Genomic DNA, 6,151 nt, shown 5'->3' with positions numbered 1-6,151 from the left:
ACTAGGGAGGCTGTGCCGTGCCCCCTGGAGGTCTAAAGGATGACCAGTAGTTGTGGTTCTCACCCCGGGTCGTGGGTCCGAGTATAGCCCAAGTGGAGCACTTGTGTCGGACTAGGGAGGCTGTGCCGTGCCCCCTGGAGGTCTAAAGGATGACCAGTAGTTGTGGTTCTCACCCCGGGTCGTGGGTCCGAGTCTGGCCCGAGTAGAGCACTTTGGTCGGCTACCGGGGGGTGTGCCGTGCCCCCTGGAGGTCTAAAGGATGACCAGTAGTTGTGGTTCTCGCCCCGGGACTTGGGTCCGAGTATAGCCCAAGTGGAGCACTTGTGTCGGACTAGGGAGGCTGTGCCGTGCCCCCTGGAGGTCTAAAGGATGACCAGTAGTTGTGGTTCTCACCCCGGGTCGTGGGTCCGAGTATAGCCCAAGTGGAGCACTTGTGTCAGACTAGGGAGGCTGTGCCGTGCCCCCTGGAGGTCTAAAGGATGACCAGTAGTTGTGGTTCTCACCCCGGGTCGTGGGTCCGAGTCTGGCCCGAGTAGAGCACTTTGGTCGGCTACCGGGGGGTGTGCCGTGCCCCCTGGAGGTCTAAAGGATGACCAGTAGTTGTGGTTCTCGCCCCGGGACTTGGGTCAGAGAATAGCCCAAGTGGAGCACTTGTGTCGGACTAGGGAGGCTGTGCCGTGCCCCCTGGAGGTCTAAAGGATGACCAGTAGTTGTGGTTCTCGCCCCGGGACTTGGGTCAGAGTATAGCCCAAGTGGAGCACTTGTGTCGGACTAGGGAGGCTGTGCCGTGCCCCCTGGAGGTCTAAAGGATGACCAGTAGTTGTGGTTCTCGCCCCGGGTCGTGGGTCCGAGTATAGCCCAAGTGGAGCACTTGTGTCGGACTAGGGAGGCTGTGCCGTGCCCCCTGGAGGTCTAAAGGATGACCAGTAGTTGTGGTTCTCGCCCCGGGACTTGGGTCAGAGTATAGCCCAAGTGGAGCACTTGTGTCGGACTAGGGAGGCTGTGCCGTGCCCCCTGGAGGTCTAAAGGATGACCAGTAGTTGTGGTTCTCGCCCCGGGACTTGGGTCAGAGTTTAGCCCAAGTGGAGCACTTGTGTCGGTCTAGGGAGGCTGTGCCGGGCCCCCTGGAGGTCTAAAGGATGACCATTAGTTGTGGTTCTCGCCCCGGGACTTGGGTCAGAGTATAGCCCAAGTGGAGCACTTGTGTCGGCCTAGGGAGGCTGTGCCGGGCCCCACTGGAGGTCTAAAGGATGACCATTAGTTGTGGTTCTCGCCCCGGGACTTGGGTCAGAGTATAGCCCAAGTGGAGCACTTGTGTCGGACTAGGGAGGCTGTGCCGGGCCCCCTGGAGGTCTAAAGGATGACCAGTAGTTGTGGTTCTCGCCCCGGGACTTGGGTCCGAGTATAGCCCAAGTGGAGCACTTGTGTCGGACTAGGGAGGCTGTGCCGTGCCCCCTGGAGGTCTAAAGGATGACCAGTAGTTGTGGTTCTCACCCCGGGTCGTGGGTCCGAGTATAGCCCAAGTGGAGCACTTGTGTCGGACTAGGGAGGCTGTGCCGTGCCCCCTGGAGGTCTAAAGGATGACCAGTAGTTGTGGTTCTCACCCCGGGTCGTGGGTCCGAGTCTGGCCCGAGTAGAGCACTTTGGTCGGCTACCGGGGGGTGTGCCGTGCCCCCTGGAGGTCTAAAGGATGACCAGTAGTTGTGGTTCTCGCCCCGGGACTTGGGTCCGAGTATAGCCCAAGTGGAGCACTTGTGTCGGACTAGGGAGGCTGTGCCGTGCCCCCTGGAGGTCTAAAGGATGACCAGTAGTTGTGGTTCTCACCCCGGGTCGTGGGTCCGAGTATAGCCCAAGTGGAGCACTTGTGTCAGACTAGGGAGGCTGTGCCGTGCCCCCTGGAGGTCTAAAGGATGACCAGTAGTTGTGGTTCTCACCCCGGGTCGTGGGTCCGAGTCTGGCCCGAGTAGAGCACTTTGGTCGGCTACCGGGGGGTGTGCCGTGCCCCCTGGAGGTCTAAAGGATGACCAGTAGTTGTGGTTCTCGCCCCGGGACTTGGGTCAGAGTATAGCCCAAGTGGAGCACTTGTGTCGGACTAGGGAGGCTGTGCCGTGCCCCCCGGAGGTCTAAAGGATGACCATGAGGTCAAAAGGATGACCAGTAGTTGTGGTTCTCGCCCCGGGACTTGGGTCAGAGTATAGCCCAAGTGGAGCACTTGTGTCGGCCTAGGGAGGCTGTGCCGGGCCCCCTGGAGGTCTAAAGGATGACCAGTAGTTGTGGTTCTCGCACCGGGACTTGGGTCAGAGTACAGCCAAAGTGGAGCACTTGTGTCGGTCTAGGGAGGCTGTGCCGGGCCCCCTGGAGGTCTAAAGGATGACCAGTAGTTGTGGTTCTCGCCCCGGGCCGTGGGTCTGAGTATGGCCCAAGTGGGGCACTTGCGTCGGACTGGGGAGGCTCTGCCGCGCCCCCTGGAGGTCAAAAGGATGACCAGTAGTTGTGGTTCTCACCCCGGGTCGTGGGTCCGAGTCTGGCCCGAGTAGATCACTTTGGTCGGCTACCGGGGGGTGTGCCGTGCCCCCTGGAGCCATGGGAGTGAGCTCCAGCAGACTGGTATTTTTCGGAGAACCAGGCCCACACTCCTCAGACTTTGTGCCCAGGGACAGGCCACCAAAATCGGCCGCGGCTCGTGCACTTTGCCCCTGCGTTTCTCCCAGAACCAGAGCCGGAAAAATCCCAAAATTGATGCCCAGAGATAGTCGACTCTGCCTGGAATAGATTGCCACCCAAACCCGCCAACTCACGCTGGTTTTCCGATGGCCTCACCTACTAACCCGAGCATGGTCATCGCTCGCACCTTCCAAAACCTCCAGGGGCGCAGGCACTTTTCATTTACTGGCCATAAGGCCGACCGCCTTAAGCGTTAAGCGATAAGCGAAAGGCTTAGTTTGGACTTAGTTTTTGGAGCGACGAGGTCGCCGTTTTGTCAATTCTGAACCGATTTTCACGCGGTTTTCGACTGCCTGCGCCTGGGGAGCCGCCCAGAAGCCCCAGGCAGTGTTCTGGGTGGACTTCCGGACCGGTCCGGACCCGGTACCGGCCGGGGGAACCGCACCACGCCTCTCGGGCGTTTCTACACCGATTTTCGCGGGGTTTTCGACTGCATAGACGGGGCCACCTGCTGCAGGGCCCGAGGGAGGGCCTGCCTGAGCTGGGTCCGACGCAGGGCCCGGTTCCTGGAGCCCGCTGGGGGGGGGGGGGGGGGGGGGGGGGTTCTCTAAGGCTCACGGCGGGCTGCTGAGGGGCCGGATCGGATGCAGACAGGCGCTCCTCTGCCCAGGTCTTTGCTCCCCTGCCCCACTAGGAATGGAAGACACACTGCCAACAGCTTCTGGAGGGTGATGGGCCCTGCTGCAGACCAGGTCCGACCCAGGTTTCAGCTATCCCACCCCGCAGGGACTTAAAGACACACTGCCATCAGCTTCTGGAGGCTGCTGAGCTCTACTATAGAGCAGGTCCGACCCAGGTTTCAGCTCCTGCAGCCCACTAGGACTTAAACACACACTGCCATCAGCGTCTGGATGGTGATGGGCCCTGCTGCAGACCAGGTCCGACCCAGGTATCAGCTCCTGCACCCCGCAGGGAATTGAAGACACACTGCCATCAGCTTCTGGAGGCTGCTGAGCTCTGCTATAGACCAGGTCCGACCCAGGTTTCAGCTCCTGCACCCCGCAGGGAACTAAACACACACTGCCATCTGCAACTGGAGGCTGCTGAGCCCTGCTGCAGACCAGGTCCGACCCAGGTTATGGCTCTCCCACCCCCCTGGGACTTAAACACACACAGCCATCAGCTTCTGGATGGTGATGGGCCCTGCTGCAGACCAGGTCCGACCCAGGTTTCTGCTCCTCAACCCCGCAGGGAATTAAAGACACACTGCCATCAGCTTCTGGAGGCTGCTGAGCTCCGCTGCAGGCCAGGTCCGACCCAGGTTACAGCTCTCCCACCCCGCAGGGAATTAAAGACACACTGCCATCAGCTTCTCGATGCTGCTGAGGCCTGCTATAGACCAGGTCCGACCCAGGTTTCTGCTCCTGCACCCCGCATGGACTTAAACCCACACTGCCATCGGATTCTGGAGGCTGCTGAGCCCTGATGCAGACCAGGTCCGACCCAAGTTTCAGCTCTCCCACCCCGCAGGGGATCAAACACACACTGCCATCAGCTGCTGGAGGCTGCTGAGCTCTGCTATAGACCAGGTCCGACCCAGGTTTCAGCTCTCCCACCAGGCAGGGACTTAAACACACACTGCCATCAGCTGCTGGAGGCTGCTGAGCTCTGCCATAGACCAGGTCCGACCCAGGTTTCAGCTCCTGCACCCCGCAGGGACTTAAACACACGCAGCCATCAGCTGCTGGAGGCTGCTGAGCTCTGCTATAGACCAGGTCCGACCCAGGTTTCAGCTCTCACACCAGGCAGGGACTTAAACACACACTGCCGTCAGCTTCTGGAGGCTGCTGAGCCCTGCTGCAGACCAGGTCCGACCCAGGTCTCAGCTCTCCCACCCCGCAGGGACTTAAACACACACTGATATCAGCTTCTGGAGGCTGCTGAGCTCTTCTATAGACCAGGTGCGACCCAGGTTTCTGCTCCTCCACCCCGCAGGGAACTAAACACACACTGCCATCAGCTTCTGGAGGCTGCTGAGCTCTGTTACAGACCAGGTCCGACCCAGGTTTCAGCTCTCCCACCAGGCAGGGTCTTAAAGACACACCGCCATCAGCGTCTGGAGGCTGCGGAGCTCTACTATAGACCAGGTCCGACCCAGGTTTCAGCTCCTCCACCCCGCCATAAGCTGCTGGAGGCTGGCTTCCGCTCCTCCACCCCGCCATCAGCTGCTGGGGGCTGGCTGGCTGCTGGAGGCTGGCTGCTGCTGCTGCTGCTCCTCCACCACGCCATCAGCAGCTGGAGGCTGCTGAGCTCTGCTATAGACCAGGTCCGACCCAGGTTTCAGCTCTCCCACCAGGCAGGGACTTAAACACACACTGCCATCAGCAACTGGAGGCTGCTGAGCTCTGCTGCAGACCAGGTCCGACCCAGCTTTCAGCTCCTGCACCCCGCAGGGACTTAAACACACACTGCCACCAGCTTCTGGAGGGTGATGGGCCCTGCTGTGGACCAGGTCCGACCCGGATATCAGCTCTCCCACCAGGCAGGGACTTAAACACACACTGCAATCAGCTGCTGGAGGCTGCTGAGCTCTTCTATAGACCAGGTCCGACCCAGGTTTCAGCTCTCCTACCAGGCAGGGACTTAAACACACACTGCCATCAGCTTCTGGAGGCTGCCGAGCCCTGCTGCAGACCATGTCCGACCCAGGTTTCAGCTCTCCCACCAGGCAGGGACTTAGAGGCACGCTGCCATTAGCTTCTGGAGGCTGCTGAGCTCTGCCATAGACCAGGTCCGACCCAGGTTTCAGCTCCTGCACCCCGCAGGGACTTAAACACACGCAGCCATCAGCTGCTGGAGGCTGCTGAGCTCTGCTATAGACCAGGTCCGACCCAGGTTTCAGCTCTCCCACCAGGCAGGGACTTAGAGGCACGCTGCCATCAGCTTCTGGAGGCTGCTGAGCTCTGCCATAGACCAGGTCCGACCCAGGTTTCAGCTCCTGCACCCCGCAGGGACTTAAACACACGCAGCCATCAGCTGCTGGAGGCTGCTGAGCTCTGCTATAGACCAGGTCCGACCCAGGTTTCAGCTCTCACACCAGGCAGGGACTTAAACACACACTGCCATCAGCTGCTGGAGGCTGCTGAGCTCTGCTATAGACCAGGTCCGACCCACGGTTTCTGCTCCTCCACCCCGCAGGGAATTAAAGACACACTGCCATCAGCTTCTGGATGGTGATGGGCCCTGCTGCAGACCAAGTCCGACCCGGGTTACAGCTCTCCCACCAGGCAGGGAATTAAACACACACTGCCATCAGCTTCTGCTGGCTGCTGAGCTCTGCTGCAGACCAGGTCCGACCCAGGTTTCAGCTCCTGCACCCCGCAGGGAACTAAACACACACTGCCATCACCTTCTGCTGGCTGCTGAGCCCTGCTGCAGACCAGGTCCGACCCAGGTTTCAGCTCCTGCACCCCGCAGTGGATTAAAG

Source organism: Nothobranchius furzeri, unplaced genomic scaffold (genome assembly GCF_043380555.1).
Source record: "Nothobranchius furzeri strain GRZ-AD unplaced genomic scaffold, NfurGRZ-RIMD1 Scf212, whole genome shotgun sequence".
NCBI classification, from domain to species: domain Eukaryota; kingdom Metazoa; phylum Chordata; class Actinopteri; order Cyprinodontiformes; family Nothobranchiidae; genus Nothobranchius; species Nothobranchius furzeri.
Note: the sequence above shows the minus strand (reverse complement) of the source record.